Source organism: Microcaecilia unicolor, chromosome 11, assembly GCF_901765095.1.
Source record: "Microcaecilia unicolor chromosome 11, aMicUni1.1, whole genome shotgun sequence".
NCBI lineage: Eukaryota > Metazoa > Chordata > Amphibia > Gymnophiona > Siphonopidae > Microcaecilia > Microcaecilia unicolor.
In genome coordinates this window covers 185,554,138-185,575,897 of record NC_044041.1, presented here as the reverse complement: position 1 = coordinate 185,575,897, position 21,760 = coordinate 185,554,138, and the positions used below count along the sequence as shown (strand labels likewise).

Sequence of the window (21,760 nt, the reverse complement as noted above, 5' to 3'; positions counted from 1 at the left end):
GGGAACATTGGGCTCAAAGCCCACCTCTTCAATGTTGCTTCGGCACCTAACCTTTATACTAAACTGCAAAAAAACTAAATTTGGTTGGGCCCTTTAATCTAGCTATATTCTTAGCAGTTCACTGTTGGTTCTAATACCGTCACTTTTGATTTTCCATCCAAACATTTAAGGCTGGAACTGGATAGTTCTTTTTTTAATCTTTTGATACCCATGTGAAATCACTAATAGTAAATCTTTCTGTATGCTGCAAAAACTAAGGACAGTGTGTTGCTATTTGATCTAAGTTCAGACTGCTGTTCCAGGCAATTATTTTGTCTAGGCTTGATTATTGTAACGTAACGTAGGACTTTGAAGCGGGTACAGCTTAATCAAATACAACTGCAAGATGATTTTTTCAGTTAGTAGGTTTGAGTCAGCGAATCTGTTATTAAGGGAAATGCATTGGCTGCCTGTTTCGAAAGCCTTTGAAAACTTTCCTATTTTCTAACTATTTGACATTTAATAATTAAATTGGTAGTTATGTTTGTAAAGTTATTTATTACCATTTGTAATTAGATTTACAATGCATTTCCTGGATTACGTTTTTTCCAGCTTCTTTTTATTGGTTATGCACAACGAACCAAAATTTGGTGTTTTGTGGAATGTAAGTCCCATGTAACATAACATATCTGGGTATTCAGGAGGCATTTGACAACACTCCTCATGAGAAACTCTTCAGGAAATTAGAAAGTCACAGGAAAGGAGGCAATGCCCTTTTGTGGATTAGAAAAGGACTAAAAGGAAAAAGATCAGGACTAAATCGACAATTTTTCAAATAAAGAGTTGAGTGGATTGGAACCTGTGATGTGTTAACATATTTATGAATCTGGAATTAAGTGATTTATTTTATTTATTGCATTGGTATCCCACATTTTCCTACCTTTTGATCAAAGTTGCAGATGATACACAATTTTTTAGAGCTGTTAATACAGCAGAGAATTCTGAGAAATTGAGAGACTGGACATCTAAGAAATTTAGGAGGGAAGTTCTCAACGTAGGCCATTGTTAAGTCAGATTATTGTACCACAAATCGGGTTACTTAAGCACAGGGTTCCATTTTATGCAGTGAGGCAGTGAGACCCTTTGTTAAAATAACCAGACTTACAGTAGTAGCCCATGTTGATAACTTCCCCCCTTCATGTGGACCAGTGATGCACATAGGGAAAAATTAATCCAGACTACAGATACAAAATGCTGGCTTCTGAGTTAGGAGTCAGAATCCAAAAAAAAGTTCTCCAAGTTCTATGTTGAAATTATGCCATGACTGCTAAACAATCAAATAAAATGTTAGGAATTATTTGACAAGGAGCAGATAGCAAAACTGAAAATATTATGCCTCTGCGCAGGTCTCTGGTGCGTCTGTACCCTGAGTACTGTGTCCAGTTCTAGTCACCCCGTCTCAAAAGGATAAAGTGCAACTAGAGAAGGGCGACGAAAATGATAAAGGGGATGGAACCCCACACTTACGAAGAAAGGAGGGGGTATGAAAGACGTTTATAAAATCAAATAAGATGGAAGTTAAATAGGAAATAGATATTTAACCTTTCAGACACTAAAACAGGAGGACACGCCATGAAACTAATGACCAGAAGATTGAAATTAAATCATGGAAAGTATTTTATCACACAGCATGCGTTCTTGTGGAGAATGTGGTCAAGGTGATTAACATAGGGTTCAAAATAAATGTTTGAAAAAATCCATTTAAATCATTAGCCGGATAAACTCATGGAAGCCTTCACTTATCCCTACAAATGAAATATGAGCAACGGATCTTCTTTTTGGGATGTGCTGGGTAATTGTGACCTTCCTGCAGAGACCAGATGCTGGGCTCATTGAATTTTATTTGAGAGCCATCGGGCAGGTGTTGTGATGTGGTGATGGGGTTTTGTGTGTTGGGGGGGGGGGGGGGGGGTGTTTTGGTTTTCAGTTTTGACCCTTAAGAGTAGACCTTTCTGCTTTCTGCCAGGTTCACCTAACCATAATTTCTGTGGATTTGATGCTTACTATATCCACAGATCAATCTTTGCTTTTATTTCCTTGCTCCTGAGAGTTGTCTACACAGTAGTTATAGATTTAAAACAAGCAGGAGAGACGTTATGTTTAGTCTTGCTTTTTAAGTCTCAGTGAATTCTTTGGGCAAATATCAAATGTTCACATCTTCCGCAACACAGCTGCTTCATTGTTCCCCAACTTTGAAAACTAAACAATCTAGCATCCTCATGGTACCCTGGCTTCACACCAAATTTGTGGGGTGGGGGGAGCATTCAGAGACAAACATCACCATCAGTCTGTATTGGCAGTTTCTTGAAAAGGCGTTTTATAAATGGTTTAATTTTAATTTAAAATAGCAGTATGATCTGAAAAACCTCTTTGAAATGAGGCTAAAACCCACATGATTATGAAACACGTTTCTTTGGGGTGTGGTTTACAATAGCTGTGATCATTTCTGCAGATGCTTCTGAAAAAGGGAGCTACGAGGCCTTGGAAACTGTTGTATTGCTCAGTAAACGTACATTCTGCCGAAAGCTGAACCCAATCTTCCAGCCCCCAAAAAGCAGCGTGCTGCATTCTTTACCTGTCATGCCTTGTCTCTGGTGGTAGTGTTGGCATATAAAGTTACAAATACTCGTATATCCTTTGGTTGCATTTTCCCATATTCTTTTTTTATTATAATCTTCCTGACAACCTGCTAGTAGTCACATCTTTATTGCATGTGTTGTGTTGCGTGCACGCTCTAGTGTCTGTGTGTGTTTTTGTTACCTATTTTGATTTTTTGGATAGTGGTGTTCCACCTTTGATACATCTGAACGTAAAATGTTCTTGTTTACTCTCTAGCAAAGAAAACTGGCAAGGTGATTATCATTGGCTCTGGAGTCTCCGGCCTGGCCGCTGCACGCCAGTTACAGAGTTTTGGAATGGACGTCACCCTTCTGGAGGCCCGGGTATAAAGCTGCTGTTTTGTTACTCAGTGACAGTACTGAATATGTGTGTAGCACTATCATCCATTGTGCCAGAGTAGGATTTGTTGCTTTGGCAAGTTATAGCTAGCCACAGAAACTTTACTTGGGTTAATGTACATTTTTGTTCAATAGATCTGGAGCCAGATATTCTAACCTGTAGAAAGACTCTACTATTCGACTTCTTTATTATTTTGTATCAATAAATTTTTATTGAAGGAATAGAAAACAAACATTAGTAGATGACGGCAGAAAAAGACCTGCACGGTCCATCCAGTCTGCCCAACAAGATAAACTCATATGTGCTACTTTTTGTGTATACCCTACCTTGATTTGTACCTGTCCTCTTCAGGGTACAGACCGTATAAGTCTGTCCAGCACTATCCCCGCCTCCCAACCACCAGCCCCGCCTCCCACCACCGGCTCTGGCACAGACCATATAAGTCTGCCCAGCACTATCCCGCCTCCCAACCACCCGTCCCACCTCCCACCACCGGCTCTGGCACAGACCATATAAGTCTGCCCAGCACTATCCCCGCCTCCCAACCACCAGTCCCACCTCCCACCCCGGCTCTGGCACAGACCATATAAGTCTGCCCAGCACTATCCCTGCCTCCCAACCACCAGCCCTGCCTCCCACCACCGGCTCTGGCACAGACCGTATAAGTCTGCCCAGCACTATCCCCGCCTCCCAACCACCAGCCCCGCCTCCAACCACCGGCTCTGGCACAGACCGTATAAGTCTGCCCAGCACTATCCCTGCCTCCCAACCACCAGCCCCGCCTCCCACCACCGGCTCTGGCACAGACCATATAAGTCTGCCCAGCACTATCCCCGCCTCCCAACCACCAGTCCCACCTCCCACCACCGGCTCTGGCACAGACCATATAAGTCTGCCCAGCACTATCCCCGCCTCCCAACCACCAGTCCCACCTCCCACCACCGGCTCTGGCACAGACCATATAAGTCTGCCCAGCACTATCCCTGCCTCCCAACCACCAGCCCTGCCTCCCACCACCGGCTCTGGCACAGACCGTATAAGTCTGCCCAGCACTATCCCCGCCTCCCAACCACCAGCCCCGCCTCCAACCACCGGCTCTGGCACAGACCGTATAAGTCTGCCCAGCACTATCCCTGCCTCCCAACCACCAGCCCCGCCTCCCACCACCAGCTCTGGCACAGACCATATAAGTCTGCCCAGCACTATCCCCGCCTCCCACCACTGGCTCTGCCACCCAATCTCGGCAAATCCCCCCCCCCACAACAAGATTCTTGTTCCCCCTCCCCAGCCCCCAGATAAACATGCCAATCCACCAGCTAAAGGCAACATCCCCTCCTTTAACCCTCCCTCCCCCCAAACCCATCTAAGCTGCAGTAGAAAACAATAGAGCCAAATTATTTTATTTTATTTTTGTTACATTTGTACCCTGCGCTTTCCCACTCATGGCAGGCTCAATGCAGCTTACATGGGGCAATGGATGGTTAAGTGACTTGCCCAGAGTCACAAGAAGCTGCCTGAAATGAGTCCACTCCTCCATTGTCAGATCATACCGGCTCTTGAGTCAGTTAGGATTGTCAGTTCTTGAAGATGGGCTACTCGCATCAGCCAGTCCAAATCTGTAGGCCCAGATGTTCACCTCCAGTGTGCTTCTATCATTCCTTTAGCTGCTGCTAGGTAGAGTCTCTTAAGTCTAACCTGCTAGCGTAAACCCGCTGTGTTACTCTGTCCCAGTAAACAGGCCTTAGGACTTCTGTATTTGCTTGCTTATTTATTTTGTTATTGATCAATTGATTGATTTCCTGACTGATTTACTTACTTTCCAATGGTGGTCAGTGACAAAGTCAGACAAGCTGGGATTAATGGGTAGGTTGAGGCAGCAGCTGATTGGATGGGGAAGGCAGCAGCTGGAGAGGTGACTGGAGCCAGATGATGGTCATGGAAAGGGTTTTCTTGCACAATGGAACACTGAACTCTATAGTGTAGTAATCCTCAGGAAGTCAAATTTCAGCACCAGCATGTCATTTTGTCTCTTAACCAGGACCGTGTTGGAGGTCGAGTAGCTACTTTTCGGAAAGGAAATTACGTTGCTGATCTAGGAGCCATGGTGGTCACGGGGCTTGGTACGTGTGAAATCATTTCTGCATCTGACTGGAAATGTTTCATGTACTTGTGGATTCTGTTGAGCTGCTCATAGTTATGTCTGACAGGAATGAAGTTGGATAAAATGGTGTGATAGCCCTTTTTAGCCCACTTTAAAGGGAATAAATAGAAATAAAACAGTAAAACAAAAGAGAGGAAATTATAGATCATGCCTCTTTTGTTGGACTAATACATTTTTTGATAAGCTTTCGAAAGCAAAGCCCTCTTCAGGTATGAAGCTAGATCAATTGTAAACGTATAAACTAAAATTAAACAAGTATGGAAAGTGTGTTCCCCCTGGGTGTACACACGTGCAGGAGTGTCATTCCCACAGAGTGAATTCAAGATGCCACAGCCCCTTCCAGCTGTGAATATCTCTCCCGCAGCTGTTGGCTTCCAGTGGCATGCTCTACTGTAGTATATTCCATCTGTTCTGGGTATCAGCAGAACTGCTTCTGCTCCCACCTTTGTACAGGGCATACAACCCTAAAAGTCTGGATGTGGAGCCACGACAGGACAGACTCCCCACTGAAACAGGTTGATAGATGTGACCGACACATTAGACATTCTTTACTGTGACTGTGAGAACATTTATTTATTTATTTATTTATTTGTTACTTATATCCCACATTTTCCCACACATGCAGGCGCAATGTGGCTTACAGAGAATTACATAAGAGTACAATCTTAACAGCTTAGGCAAGCATAAAGAGGTAAATAGGAGGGAAGAAACTAACAAAGTGAACTAAATAGGGTTGGGTACAAGGGATACTTTAATCAACATGGTAAGATGAGGGGTAAGTCTTAGCAAAGAGGAATGTCTTTAATAACTTCTTAAAAAGGGCATGGTCCTCTTGAATTTTAAGGTGACGAGGTAACGTATTCCAGTATTTGGGACTCCAATAACAGAAAGACGAGGCGAAGATTTTCTTATACTTGACTCCCTTACAATTAGGAAAATGGAGGTGGAGATAGGACCTTGCAGCAGGGTTGGCATTTCTGGGCGGAAGGTCAATCAAGGGAACCATGTATTCCGGGGCAGCCCCATAGATGATTTTATGTGTTAGGGAGCAGATCTTAAAAGCAATGCGCTCCTGTACAGGCAGCCAATGAAGTTTAAAGCGTAAGGGGTCTGCGTGTGCAAAACGCCGTTCGTTTAAGATGAGCCTCGCCGCTGTGTTCTGAGCCGTTTGGAAAGTTTTCAATAAGGAGACCTGGCAACCACATAAATACCGCTACAATAATCCAGGTGGGATAAGACGAGCCAATGGACAAGGGTACGAAACAAGTCTCTGGAAAGGAGGAATCTGATACGTCGAAGCCTCCACATGGCCTGGAACATTTTTTTGGATACCAAGTGTACTTGATCAACCAGCTGGAGATGTGAATCTAGATGAACTCCTAAAAGTCTCAGGCTGTTGGCAATCGGGAGGGCGGAGCCCAGAACTGGAAGCATTGTGTCAGTTACATGAGCGTGCGTGGACGAGAGGATGAGGCAATGAGTTTTTTCTCTGTTTAGCCTGAAGCGGAACACCCTGGCCCATTGTTCTAAAGTGGAGAAACAGGTATCTATGAGGTTGGCAACTTCTGATATTGTTGATTGAAAAGGGATGTAGACTGTAATATCATCCGCATAGATGAAAGGGTTGAGGTCCAGATTTGCAAGTGCTTTGGCTAGAGGCATCATCATTATATTGAATAGGGTAGGTGAGAGGGGAGAGCCCTGAGGGACTCCACAGGAAGCATTCCACGGTTCAGAAGTGTGGGAATTCACCATGACTTGATAGGACCTAGAAGTCAAGAAACCCTTGAACCAACACAAAACTGGTCCTCCTATGCCAAAAGAATCCAGTAGATGGAGCAGGAGTTCATGATCCACCATATCAAAAGCACTAGACATGTCAAATTGTAACAGGAGAATCTTCCGTCCAACAGATAGTTCTCGACGAAAGTTGGATAGGAGGGTAACCAGGACAGTCTCCGTGCTGTAATGGGCTCGAAAACCTGATTGAGAATAATGGAGAATATCAAAATTATTTAGAAATTCATTGAGTTGAATATTGACCAGGCTCTCCATCAGCTTGAACTAGAGGTATCGAAGCCACTGGGCGATAGTTAGAGATGACATCTGGTTTAATCTTTAAATTTTTTGGGATTGGAGTGAGAAGGATGTTTCCATGATCTGGTGGGAAAAATCCTGCACTTAACATATTGTTAAGATAACAAGTAGGTCTTCAATGTAACATTTTGGTGCGACTTTTAGAAGATGAGTCGGGCATACATCTAATTTGCAGTTTTTATTTGTGAATTTACGTAGAGCAGTAGTCACTTTGTCAGGTAATAGGCGATTAAATTTGATCCAAAAGCGGTCAGCAGGGCAAGCACCCAAAGGCACATCCAAGGATGCAAGAAAGTCATCCACATCAGAGAGGCAGCTGACGGTTGAAGACCGTAGGGTAAGAATTTTCTCCTTGAAGTAAGAACCAAGTTGTGTAGCTGAGGGAGGGTCAACACTGGAGCGTTCTAGCTTGCGAGTATCTAGAAAGGTGTTTAATAGTTGATATATCTGTCGGATGTCCCGGCCAGCCACCTGCATCTTAGATGAAAAGTAGGTGCGCTTTGCATTTCGGATGGCGTTTTTATACTTGCGGTGACTACTTTTCCAGTCCTCCCGAGCCTGATCAGATTTGCCTTTTCGCCAAGTTCTTTCCATGCGTCGTACCTCACGTTTTAAAGCTCTCAGGTCTATTGTGAACCAGGGTGATAATCTACGAATGTACGAGGTTTTAGGACGCAGGGGTGCAATTGTATTCAGCACTGCATTACAAGTGTGGTCCCAGTCAGTGAGATAGGTGGGTGAGGATGGTTGCAGATCCGAGCTGTGACTATAAAGAGACCTCCAGAACAAGCTGGGGTCAATGGCACCTCTGGTGTAATGTTGGTGAGACTGACGAGGCCGGAGGGGACCTGAGGTTTGCCAACGTAGTGTGAACTGTAATTTAAAGTGATCCGACCAAGCCGTTTCCAGCCAGCTAATATCATGAACAGAAAAGTTCTGATCGTCTAAGAATTTAAATGAGAGGAGATCAAGTGAATGACCCTTACAGTGAGTTGGACCAGATATAGGACATTCAAGGTCACAAAGGTGGAGAAAATCCAGGAACTGAGATACTTCTGGGGATGTGGGATTGTCCAAATGGAGGTTGAGATCTCCCAAGAAAAGTATGTTCGAGTTGTTCATGCAGGTATTAGATATGAAATCCAGAAGCGCAGAATGACTGCTTGACCAAATAACTGGTGGCCTGTAAAACAGCACACAGGCCAGCTGGCCATGAAGGGAGGGGTGATGAACCGTGACAGCAGCAACTTCCAGCGACGAGGAGATCAGAACCGAACTTGCATCTACTATGAAGTGGGAGCGGTAAATGAGCGCCAACCCGCCCCCTCGCTTGTCTAATCTGTCCCAATGGATGATCTTGTAGCCTGCTGGGCAGAGATCCAGTACAATGGGGTCTTTAGGTGTTCTTATCCAAGTTTCCGTGATGAACAACATATCTAGGCATCTGAGGAGATCCAGTCAGATATCAGTTCGGGGTTACTCACTACAGATCTCGCATTTATATAGCCCACATGAAATGAATGGAATTGCACTTGGTTCACATGTTCAATGGGAACCAGAGTGTGATGATATTGCTTGCGAGGGTGGGGCGTAGGGGCAACAGAGGCAGATAGATGAGCAGCTTGTGACAAGTTACGAGCTGGCATGCGGGGTGAGAGCCTCCTGTGACCAGAGGTGATAGGAATGTAAGCGTAAACATCACAGATAATGGACAAAATTTATTTAAGAATGAGTCGTAAATCTTTAAGATTGTTAGTATGTACAAAGCAAACAATAGCTTTATCCCATTCTCAGTGCCCAGGTATTGTACATAAGTAATGCCATACTGGGAAAAGACCAAGGGTCCATCGAGCCCAGCATCCTGTCCACGACAGCGGCCAATCCAGGCCAAGGGCACCTGGCAAGCTTCCCAAACGTACAAACATTCTATACATGTTATTCCTGGAATTGTAGATTTTTCCCAAGTCCATTTAGTAGCGGTTTATGGACTTGTCCTTTAGCAAACCGTCCAACCCCTTTTTAAACTCTGCTAAGCTAACCGCCTTCACCACTTTCTTCGGCAACGAATTCCAGAGTTTAATTATACGTTGGGTGAAGAAAATAATAAAAATAGTAGAAGTACTGGATTGTAGGAGACAGAGTATATATTTGTAATGTATAGTCATTTATAAAGTTGTGGTTAATTGTCCATACCTCAAAGAACCTGCATTCTGAACACAAGATGGCGCTAAGTTACTTTGAGTGGTGGACTCGGAGGCAGGATCTCTGTGTTTTAACTAACGTTAATTTTCAGCAGCATTTACACTGCTAGCCCCTCCCCATTTTCCTTCTGCTTAATAGAAGAGAGCAGAGGAGAACTGGTTGGCCCACTCTGACCCCTCCTCCCCCCATATGCACACCACGTCCCTCGCGGTTTTCTTGACCCTAGTTGTTGCCCTAAGCTGGGACTGACGAGAACTAGCACCGGGATGCATGACGCTCTGTTTTCTCATTGATCAAGACTGGGCCGCGCAATTTCTGTGCTGCTGTTTGAGCCGCGGGGCTCTGTTTCTACATCTGTTTCAGCTGAGGTTTGAACTGCGCAGGAGGGGTAGTAATACTACTTATCATTTCTATAGCGCTACAGTTATAATCGTGCTTGTTTTTCCGGGTAGCTAGAACTGGCTAGGGATGGGAGGAGAATTTCTTTATGTATAGAAGGCTAATTGCCAATTTAAAATTGGAGGGAGGGAGAGAAGAGGGGTATGATGAGCAGAAATGTCATTTTGTTTTGCCCCCATACCTAGCTTGCCCCCCTGTTGCCACCCCAAAGTTTTCTGTCTAGCGACGTTGCTGTTCTTGACATGCAGGGTTTCTGCTCCCCCTACCAGTTCCTTCTCACCTGACTTTACCTTTGTGTGTTCTTTTTCAGGTGGGAACCCGATGGCTGTAATCAGTAAACAAGTGAACATGGAGCTAGCCAAGATCAAACAGAAGTGCCCACTTTATGAGGCAAATGGCCAAGCTGTAAGTACTAGAAGTGTGATATGGGAGAACAATTTTGACAGACTGCTTTGGGGGCACGTGATTGCTCATGCAGGGTGCTGGGGGTGGTGCAGCAGGGCAGAAGGCTGCACAATTTGAAACCATTAGGAAGTTTTGTTTAAAGCAAACTAGGCCTCCCCTCTCTCAGGCTGCTTTATTTTAATTTATTTTTTTACCTGTTTTCTTGCTGTTGAATTGTAGTAGTGAAGGAGCATATAATAAATTGCTGAATTTTAACCAAGGTTCGTTCTTCTTAAAATGTTTTTATTTTTTAGCATTTGTATAGCGCTACCAGACACCTGATACAAAGAGACAGTCCCTGCTCAAAAGAGCTTACAATCTAAATAAGTTTTCATTCTGTAGCATCTGAGTGCCTACAAACCCAAAAGCTATTGAAGCAGTGTGCATTCAGGTACAGTAGGTATTTTTCTGTCCCTGGAGGGCTCACAAGCTGAGATTGTACAGGAGGCAATTGGGGGTTAAGTGACTTGCCCATGACCACGGGAAGCCGCAGTGGGATTTGAATTGGGCTCCCTGGTTCTCAGCCTGCTGCTCTAACCATTATTTTAAAAAAATGTATTGACTTTTGTTCTGCACTTCTGGGTTATTTTTCTCCATCTAAATTCTCAGTAGTTTGCTTTTCATACCTTTCTTTCTCTTTCTCTTCTTTTATTTTGGGATAGCTTAGTGTTTAGAGCAGTGGGTTGAGAACCAGAGAGGCCTGGGTTCTCAAATCCCGCTTCTCCCACTGAGGATTCTTGGACCTTTTTTTTTTTTTTTTTTTAACATTTGTACCCCGCGCTTTCCCACTCATGGCAGGCTCAATGCGGCTTAAATGGGGCAATGGAAGGTTAAGTGACTTGCCCAGAGTCACAAGGAGCTGCCTGTGCCTGAAGTGGGAATCAAACTCAGTTCCTCAGGACCAAAGTCCACCACCCTAACCACTAGGCCACTCCTCCACTGTTGCTACTATTTGAGATTCTACATGGAATGTTGCTATTCCACAAGCAACATTCCATGTAGAAGTCGGCCCTTGCAGATCACCAATGTGGCCGCGCAGGCTTCTGCAGGACGTCAGACTCACAGAAACAGAAGCCTGCGCAGCCCTCTACATGGAATGTTGCTAGTGGAATAGCAACATTCCATGTAGAATCTCCAATAGTATCTATGTTGTTTTGTTACATTTGTACCCTGCGCTTTCCCACTCATGGCAGGCTCAATGCGGCTTAAATGGGGCAATGGAGGGTTAAGTGACTTTCCCAGAGTCACAAGGAGCTGCCTGTGCCTGAAGTGGGAATCAAACTCAGTTCCTCAGTTCCCCAGGACCAAAGTCCACCACCCTAACTACTAGGCCACTCCTAGTCACTTCACCTCCATTGCCTCAGGTGCAGACTTAGATTGCAAGTGTTCTAGGAGGGCCTACCTGCTGTTCCTGGTTGTAGTTCACCTCAGTTTACAGTTGAAAGGCATGCAGAAATGATTTCACACGTACCAAGCTGATTGGATGGGGAAGGAAGCAGCTGGAGTGGTGATTGGAGCTGGGCAGATGATGGTCATGGAAAGGGTTTTCTTGCACAATGGAACACTGAACTATAGTGAAGTAATCCTCAGGGTGGACTTTGCAGCATGCTCGGAAGCCAATTTTGGGGTTTCAGTCCTCAGGCTGGCGGTGGCGCCAGGATTCCACCCATTCTAGGGATTGCTTTTAAACATCCCACAGGTTCTGGAATAGTGGGAAGCTACGTAATGAAAGAAGAAATTAGGTTTTACCTGATCGTTTTCTTTCCATTAATCCATCCCACTATTCCAGAGCCCGTCCAAGGTTTCTGAGATGTTTAATAAGTGCAAAGTAACAGGTCAGATAACGACCGTCACTTTGCATGGTGCTTCCTGCGTACCTCTTGTTCTCTACAAGTTATCCAGAGATGAGAGGTCCACACGTTTGCTCATCTGTTAGTGTTAGCAAGTTCCTTAAGGTTGTGTGTTTATTCTTACTGCTTGTCTACGTAAATTCTGAGGAGCTGGACTGGATGCCAAAAGAGATGTCTCAGGTCAGTTTTCAGTTCTCTATCTCCACCTGCTGGTTGACGGACACAAATATCCCACAGGTTCTGGAATAGTGGGAAGGACTAATGGAAAGAAAATTATCAGGTAAGACCTAATTTCTCCTTTCTAAAGTTATTGTTGGCTGTATGGTCATTTTATATATAAAATTCTATATACTGCCATTCTGGTCCAAGAACTGAGATTGCCTAGAAGAGAGGAGAGAAATTTTAAAACAGACACAAAAGCAAAGGTGGAAATACTTGGAAAGAGAGGACAGACAAATTAGGAAATAAAGTGCTCATCACAGTATTCTAAATGGTTTGGACAGGGCATGATGGAGAAGGGCTAGAATATTAGCGTAGTCAAGGTTGAATCTAGAATATGTATTAGCGTGCATGCTGTGGAAAAGGGGTGAAATGTGACTTGACCCTCATAGTTAAGGAGTGAGGTGTTTGCATGAACTGAAGTCAGTGGAGGGTAGTGGTACATGAGAGTACTGGATAAAACAGTCATATTCTCCTACCACATCCCACCATTTCAATCATAGTCAACATTTTTGTGTTCTTTCTTTCTTTTTCTTCCTACAGGGCATGTTTCCTTTTGTTTTATTCAGTGCTTATTCCATTTGCTGTTCTACTGACTGTCATAGCATTTCTAGGAACTCAGCTAGTAAGACAGGAGGCCCCTGGAGGGAGCAAGCAACAATGTGCACACAGAGGAGAATAACTTTAATGTATTTGTATGAATGGCTTAAAGCACAGACCACCCAAGGGACCAGTCATCAGCACATGTGTGTCCAGTGCAGTGGGGTTCATTGTTTTTTTTTTACATGGTCCATTGATGCAGGTTCTTGCTCTGAATGGCAATGGTTTTCTTCCTTAGCGTCCCTCCGGACCAGGATTGGACTGATGGGTTGTGCTCGCCTTCCAGCAGGTGGAGACTGAGAAAAATCTGTGACTCTAGAGAGCCAATAAGAGCCCTGGTCATGTGACCTTAGCCTCAGTATTTTCTCAGTCTCCAGCAGGCAGGAGGTGAGCCCTTTAGTCTCTCTATCTCTTTCTCTTTTAGAGGTTCATAATTACAACAACAATAATACTACCTCTTCTTCTGTGCCTAGGAATTCTCTGTTAGACGCTGGGCAGGTAGGAATTTCTTTTCCTTTCTTTCTTTTACAGCCTTTGGGGGTTACACTCGGGTGCCCCGGGTCCCTCCCCATCTCCCAGACTTAGCTGGGAAGGACTACCCTTTGGTTAGAAAGGTGTATTGTCTTTGGGAGAGGCAGCCACTCTAGAAAGTCACAATTTTAATGAGCAAGCTCAACTGTTTAAAAAAAAAATGTATATACCCAGGCTGTTCACGACCACCCAAGGGACCAGTCATCAGCACATGTGTGTCCAGTGCAGTGGGGTTCATTGTTTTTTTACATGGTCCATTGATGCAGGTTCTTGCTCTGAATGGCAATGGTTTTCTTTTCTACTTGTTGGGGAAACCTTGCCAGTGTGCAGTACTGCAGTGTCCCTACTGCGATGATCAAAGCAAAGGTTTGGCATTGCCCTATTTGCAGCCTGCAGAATAGATGATACATGAGCTCAGTATATGCTCTCAAAGTTCACCACATTTCCATTTGTGAATTAAGTTTCAGCTCTGTGCTGTGGAAAGAGGCATTAGCTCCTGAAAGCCAGTACAAGAAATGTAATAACTTATTCCAGTAAAAAGATGATATCACCTTATACTTTCGTAGGGGGGGAATGTTTTTTGTTACCCGTGCCATCCAGTCTATGAACCTTTAGAAAGGGGTTAAAATGTTCCTCTTTCCTTCTCCTTTCCATGTGAGAAAATTGTAGGCCTGGGTCATCGTCTTTTGTGGGCGTATTGTTTGGTCTATGCGTTGTTTTATTTGTTACGTGTTTTTTCTTTTTTTTAAACTTTTCTCTTTATAGTTATTTAGAGCATCTCGAAAGAGTGTAGTATGTATGTATGTGTATATATATATATATACTAGTAAAAAAAAGCCCGTTTCTGACACAAATGAAACGGGCGCTAGCAAGGTTTTCCTCGGAGTGTGTATGTTTGAGGGAGTGTGTGTGAGAGTGACTGTGTGTGAGAGAGAGTGAATGTGCAAGTGTGTCTGTCTGTGTGTGAGAGAGAGAGTGAGTCTGGGTGCGAGTGTGTGTGTGTGTGTGTGTGTGTGTGAGAATGAGTGTGTGTGCAAGTGCGTATGTGAGACACAGTGTGAGAGAGAGAGAGTGTGTGTTTCACACAGATACAGTGTGTGCAAGAGGGAGAGTGTTTGTGAGACACAGACTCTCTGTGAGACTGAGTGCATGAGACCAAGAGAGTGTGTGACTGACTGTGTGACACAGAGAGTGAATGTGATACAGTGTGAGACATAGAGTGTGTGAGAGACAGTGAGTGAGAGAGAGAAAGACATTGACTGTGAGAGAGAGTGTGTGTGAGAGAGGGTGTGTGTGTGTGTGTGTGAGTGACAGCGATACCTTCCCCCCCCTCTGGTGTCAGCCCCCCCCCCCCCCTTCTCTCTCTGATGTCTGAGCGTTACTGTGCAGGACGCTGAGCTCTGGCTGTGCTTCAAGGAACTGACCGATCCTATTTAACAGAATGCACCTCCAACATTCTGAAGCCGAGAAACCTCGTGTGGTTGGTCACTTCTGCTTGTGACGAACCCGGAAGTACGTGATGTCAATTCAGGAGATGGATACAGAGAGCAGGAATGCCTCAGCCATGCAGTCAGCTTCAGAATATTGGAGGTGCCTTTTATTATATAGGATATGTGTGTGTGTGTTATAAAAATCATTATTTCTGTGTTCATGAGCTCTGACAATAAAGATCCTTCATGTGCACGCCACACATGAACACATATATGTACACCTCTTTTCATATTTGTGTGTGGTGCAAGAGGGTTCAGGCTGTACAGTTGTGTCTTGTGATCTCACATTCCGCTGCACTCATTCTGCGGTCAGATTAGCACTATACAAATCCTCTGTTTTCTGCTTGGACTGAAAATACATTTTATTTATAAGTCTGTTCCACTTTGAGTTTCAGGTTCCTAAAGAGAAAGATGAAATGGTCGAGCAGGAGTTCAATCGTCTCCTGGAAGCCACCTCCTACCTCAGTCATCAGCTGGACTTCAATATACTCAACAATAAGCCGGTGTCTCTCGGCCAAGCCTTGGAAGTAGTCATCCAGTGAGTGAGCATTTATTAAACATTATGGGGGAGATTCTATATATTTATTTATTTTTCTGCATTTATAGCCCACATTTCCCCACCTCTTTGCAGGCTCAATGTGGCTTACAAGTACCATAGTGGCGAACGCCATTTCCGGAATAAGAAATACACAGTAATATTCCAGTTAAAATAGAGAATACGCAATATAAATTGGTAGAAAAATAAATAAACAGTACAATTCAGGTATTTAAGAACAAGGGTAATGAAAAGCATTCAATAATAGCCAGTGGCGTGCCAAGGTGGGGGTGGTCCGCCCCGGGTGCACGCCGCTTGGGGGGGGGGGGTGCTGCGCGCCTGTCCGTTCGATCCATGCCCCCTCTACCCCGGAACAGGTTATTGCACCCGGGGGGGGGGGGGGGGGGGTCGTGCCGCACCCGGGGGGGGGGGCGCATCGGCGATCCACCCCGGGTGTCAGCCCCCCTAGGAACGCCACTGATAATAACAATGTGATAAAGTAACCAAATATGAATGACCCAATCTTAGCTAATTGTAGTACAGATCAATGTCATGTTTTAAGAAGGATCCAAGAAATTTCTCAAGTCCTGGTTATTTACATGTCCATTTGCTGCATAACCATCTTTATTTACTTTAACTATCCCTCTTTTTTTTTTTTCATCTTCTCCTTTTTCTTCCCCTCACTTGAGCTTTTAATTTTGTAAACCACTTTGCTGCAATCCCATGCAATACAGCGGTATATCAAGTTATTGTAAATACCCCATGATAACGACATTAACCCTAACTGTATCTCCCACCTCACTCCCCTCTCCATTGCCTATTTCTACCTATTCATCTTGCCTTTTATTCTGATATATTTTACTTTTACCCTCTAATAATGTTCTGTATTCCTTTTACTATGTAAGCTGCATTGAACCTGCTTTGAGTGGGAAAGTGCGGGGTACAAATGTAATAATAATAATAATATGGCACCTAAAAAATTGGCACTGAAATTATAGAATACGCTTAGTTGATATCTCGGCACCTAAAACTACAGGCATCTATTTACACTAACGAAATGTGGTGTAAATCCCAGTGCGTAGATTTACACACACGGGGCCATAGTCTGTAACTACTCGCGTAAATCTCAGAACACCTGTGAAACGCCCATAACCCTGTCCCTTTTTGCCTGCATGCGTTAGAAGCTCAGCGTACGTTGTTACAGAATACGCTTAGCGAGTTTTTAGCGTAAATTCTAATCAGCGCCAGTTAGTGCTGTTATCAGTGCTCATTAGCTTGTTAAGTTACGTGCATTCTTATACAATCCGCTTGGATTTCGGCACAGATATCTAGATTCTCTATATAGAGTCTGGGGGTATAAGAACACTGAGGCTGGATACCTGTCTTACCCTTCAGCTGGTGACAAGACTCATACTGTAACCTTTTGTTTTTGGTTTTGATTACTACCATGGAACGTTTGCATACTGGTTGGTTGGTCATAGGCACCAGCGTTTCAAAATGATTGGGGATTCCAAACACAATACAAGTTCACTCCGTGGACACAGTAAAGGAGTTCACTCGATATTTGGAGTGCTCAGCACTCCAAGACGCCCACAAAGCTGGCTCCCATAGGTTGGGTGATGAACGTAGGATTACAGTCTTGCTCCCTTTAGGGTCATTTATAACATGCCAGAGGACCTGCAGAGGTTTTTGCCTTCTCTTTTGCGTAAGCTTTTTCTTATCGGGTTTCTTTATGCTCCAGGCTGGTTGTCTCTTTAAAGCTGAAGAAACAGATGGAAAGATGCAGGTTATCACCGGACTAAAAGGGCAGGAAAACTAAGAAAAGCAGAGTAGCAGGTGTTGGTGAGGTGTAAATGTCAAGTGTTAGGGCAGAGGATAAAATCCTAATTGTAAAACAGTTTATAGTCTTATCATCTGACTTTTTAAAACCACATATCAGTGTAATTTGGCACCCTGAAAATGCTGATGAACTTTGGGTAAACCTTTCATGTTTTCCTTTGGGGTAGCATGTGCTGTCACTGCAGGGCTTGGAGTCTCTTAATAAGCAGAAGGATCCTGAATAGCTCATATCAGGAAATGAATCCGGGGAAGACGGGGCCCCGAGCTAATGCTATTCAGAAATGAGAAAGCACAGTGGGGACTTCATCCTCACTGAATAATAAGGGATTAACCAAAGCAAGTGCTGAAGATGAAGATTGGTGAAAGGTATCAGAGACCCCCGCATTATAGAATAACAGTATTTGCAAAGAGGGCTTTGAGATAGGTAATGATCAGCTATCCAGTGCTGCAGCTCCCTGCCCTGGACAGTGGATTTGTTAGAGGACAAATGTCCGCACAGCAGCTGTACCTAAACTGGAGGTAGTATGGACAGTTAAACCGGTTTCATAAGATATGGGACAAATATAAAAGTTGGAGAATACAAGCAGGAATTGACTTGGATGCCCCACAATTAGTGGTACCAGCAGTGTGAAAACTATGATTACTTAAGGACTATCTCTTGAAAGACCCGTGGGATAAACATAAAGGAATTCTGTTCCGAGGAAATGGATCCTGAGAAGCCTAGCTGAGATTAGGTGGCAGAGCCGGTGGGGGGAGGCGGGGCTGGTGGTTGGGAGGTGGGGATAGTGCTGGGCAGACTTATACGGGCTGTGCCAGAGCCGGGGGTGGGAGGAGGGGTGGTTGGGAGGCGGGGATAGTGCTGGGCAGACTTATACGGTCTGTGCCAGAGCCGGTGGTGGGAGGCGGGACTGGTGGTTGGGAGGCGGGGATAGTGCTGGGCAGACTTATACGGTCTGTGCCAGAACCAGTGGTGGGAGGCGGGGCAGGTGGTTAGGAGGCGGGGATAGTGCTGGGCAGACTTATACGGTCTGTGCCCTGAAAATGACAGATACAAATCAAGGTAAGGTATACACAAAAAGTAGCACATATGAGTTTATCTTGTTGGGCAGACTGGGTGGACCGTACAGGTCTTTTTCTGCCGTCGTCTACTATGTTACTATGTATGTTACCTAGAGACAATATAACAAGGAGAGCTATAGGGTATGAGGGGGGAAAAGGGGGAGTGAGGGAGGGGGGAATCATAATGAGAATATTATGTGTAAGATTTGGCAAATACGTCTGTTGAATTTATACCAAAAATAAAGTTTAAAAAAATAAATAAACTGGAGGTAGAAATGACTAGAGATGATCAAAAATGGATCCAAATGACACCTTGAAATGTGGGATGGGAGGGAAAAGGGGAAGGGGAAACAAGACAGATCTCTGAAATGCTTCCCATGGTATTTTGAGTAGAAGGAAATGTTTGAGTCCTCCGATTATATGGCTTCACAGCCTTCTTTATTCCTAGATTGCAGGAGAAACATGTAAAAGATGAACAGATTGAGCACTGGAAGAAAATTGTGAAAACGCAGGAGGACCTGAGAGAGCGGCTTAACAAGGTCAGGGCTGCAAGTTGGTGTTGGGAGGCCGGGGGTTAGTGCAATTGTGTCCTCTGATCTTCTTCTTGCTATACTTACTACCTTGCTGAGGGCCAGCTGCTGAAAGTCCTAAGCATTTGTGGGTTTTTGTGAGCAGCTGGCATCGACAGGTCAATACACTCTTACATAATTCTTGTTTTGATTTGTTTAGTTACAAATCTTGATGAGCCACTAACCCAGTACAGTATTATTCTGTGCCGATAACAAAATAAACGATATTTTAGTTACATATAACCACAGATGAGCAACATAAGACAACACATGTAAAATCCATCAAATAATCCTGTAATTATGTAGCCATTGGGAGAAAAGGCCTCTTTATACTGGTCAGCATTTATGGTAGTCTGGTAGGAACCTTAAACTTTCACGTACATGATGTATTCTGGGCATTTTTTTGTTAACTGTATCCTAGATGGTCAACCTGAAAGAGAAGATTAAAGAGCTTCACCAGCATATAAGGAGGCTTCTGAGGTTAAACCACCGCGTGATATCACTGCAGAGTTTCTAGTGAAAAGCAAACACAGAGACCTGACTGCACTTGTAAGGTAAATACTGTTAGGACAAGAAACTCCTCTGCACAGGTCTTAGAAACCAACAGACCAGTTTTGCAGCGTACATGCATCTGAGTATCGTTTTCCTTTCCGTACTCTACTGGAATCTCGTAGACCTGAGCATGAGAAGAGAGAAGACTATGTTTGTGGAAAACTTTAGTGAGGCACTGCCAGAGCATGGGAGGCATGAGTGACCCTCTATAATGCCTTTGCTTCCTACCCTGTAGTTAGTCAAGAGAAGCAATAGTGAAGAGTACACCTCATAGTGAGGCAGTCGTGTTAATATAGAGGAAGTTCCCTGGTTCATAAGACTAATGTAAGACCTTTATCACTTCCTGTTTATCCCTTCATGCCCTTCGGGGTTGGCTGACTATCCAAATACCTAATGTAAATAATCTTCATTACTTCCTATTGATCAGGGCGGGAATTGCACTGAAGTCAAGAGGCACTATTAAATTTTCTCCTGAGGCGGAATCGTCTACTAAGCCAGAGAGCTTAGTTGTGGCTCCTTTGCTGTGGAATGGCATATTTATTTTTATGTATTTATTTGAGACATTTATATCCCACATTATCCGAGACAAGTATGGGCTCAATGTGGCTAACAGGAAGCAATTACTACAGTACAATGCAAGTAATGTGAGCATACGTAAGAAATGTATAAGCCAAACAAAAAAATTGCCTCTGTACAGTAACCAAAACAAGATACCTAACATGCTCGGGAAACTAACGAGCACTAATTCAGGTGAGGGATTGATCAAATAGAAATGCCTTTTACAACTTACGAAATCACAGATAATCAGCAACATATCTCAATGCATTTGGCAAAGAGTTCCACATCTTAGAAGACTGGTAGGTAAAACGTGCAGTATGAATAGATGTATAGTGAGGATTCTTACAACTCGGATAGTGAAGCATGAGATATTCCCAAGACGTGAGAAAAGCATTTCTTGAAGCAGATGTAACTAAGCAATAAGCCATTCAAAATTTGGTGAACGAGTACACAATTTACAGTGTAGTAAATTTAAAACAAATCGGAGAAACTTTTTCTTCACCCAACGCGTAATTAAACTCTGGAATTCATTGCCGGAGAACGTGGTGAAGGCAGTTAGCTTAGCAGAGTTTAAAAAGGGGTTAGACGGTTTCCTAAAGGACAAGTCCATAAACCGCTACTAAATGGACTTGGGAAAATCCACAATTCCAGGAATAACATGTAGAATGTTTGTACATTTGGGAAGCTCGCCAGGTGCCCTTGGCCTGGATTGGCTGCTGTCGTGGACAGGATGCTGGGCTCAATGGACCCTTGGTCTTTTCCCAGTGTGGCATTACTTATGTACTTATGTAAAGGCGATCCAAGAGTGTTGGAAACCAATGCAATTTAACAAGAGAGGAGTTGCCTTAGAATAACAGGGAGCTCCATACACAAGGCGGGCAGCGATATTCTGCACCGATTGTAATTTCCTGACTTAGGAGCGCTTAAAACCTCTGGATTTCAATAAACTACATAGTGGAGCCATCATCAGATTGAACAGGGTAGGGGAAGGGGGGGGGGGGAGCCGTGAGAAACCCCACAAACCAAGGGCCAGGACGGAGACAAAAGACCAGCCAGCTACTTGATAGTGTCTGGGTTTTAGAAATCCACTGAACTGCTGCAAGACCTGTACCACAAATACCAAAATGATCCAGCAAGCTTAGTAAAATGCAGTGATCTATTGTATTTAAGCACTAGACACGTCAAACTGCAAAATTTAAAATATGCCTCTTGAACTTAAGACGGAGACCAATTATATGATCTTGAGGAAGGCGATGGGTTGCTACTACCTGCATGAAGCGTGTGTCTTGTTTTTGATGGCTTTGGTTGGGAAGGAGCATAAAGTGATTTTGTTTTTTGTCTGGCTTTCTTCTGGTTAAGCTATAGGCTGTGTAAAAACAGAATGGTTAGATCTATGATATGCTGAGGTTTGTTTGTTTTTTTTAATTTGTACATGCACCACTATGATAGAAATTTTTCCAGGAGAGCTATAAATTAGATTCTTTAAACACTTTTGCTCATGCTGCACTCCCCTCCCCCAGTCCTGCTTCTTAATCCCTGGCACCATCTTCCTTGAAGACTATCGGTCCCCCACCTTGCTGTTTACAAGTAACTTAGGAGCCTGTAAATTAGAGGTTGCCTCCCGTTTTGTGTCTGAGACATATCTAAATATTCAACAA

The 21,760-nt window shown here is 43.9% G+C and overlaps 1 pseudogene; it reads left to right on the top strand.

Annotated features, from left to right (window-relative positions):
- LOC115481014 overlaps positions 1 to 21,760 on the top strand; it is a 78,793-nt pseudogene that overhangs the window by 35,114 nt on the left and 21,919 nt on the right.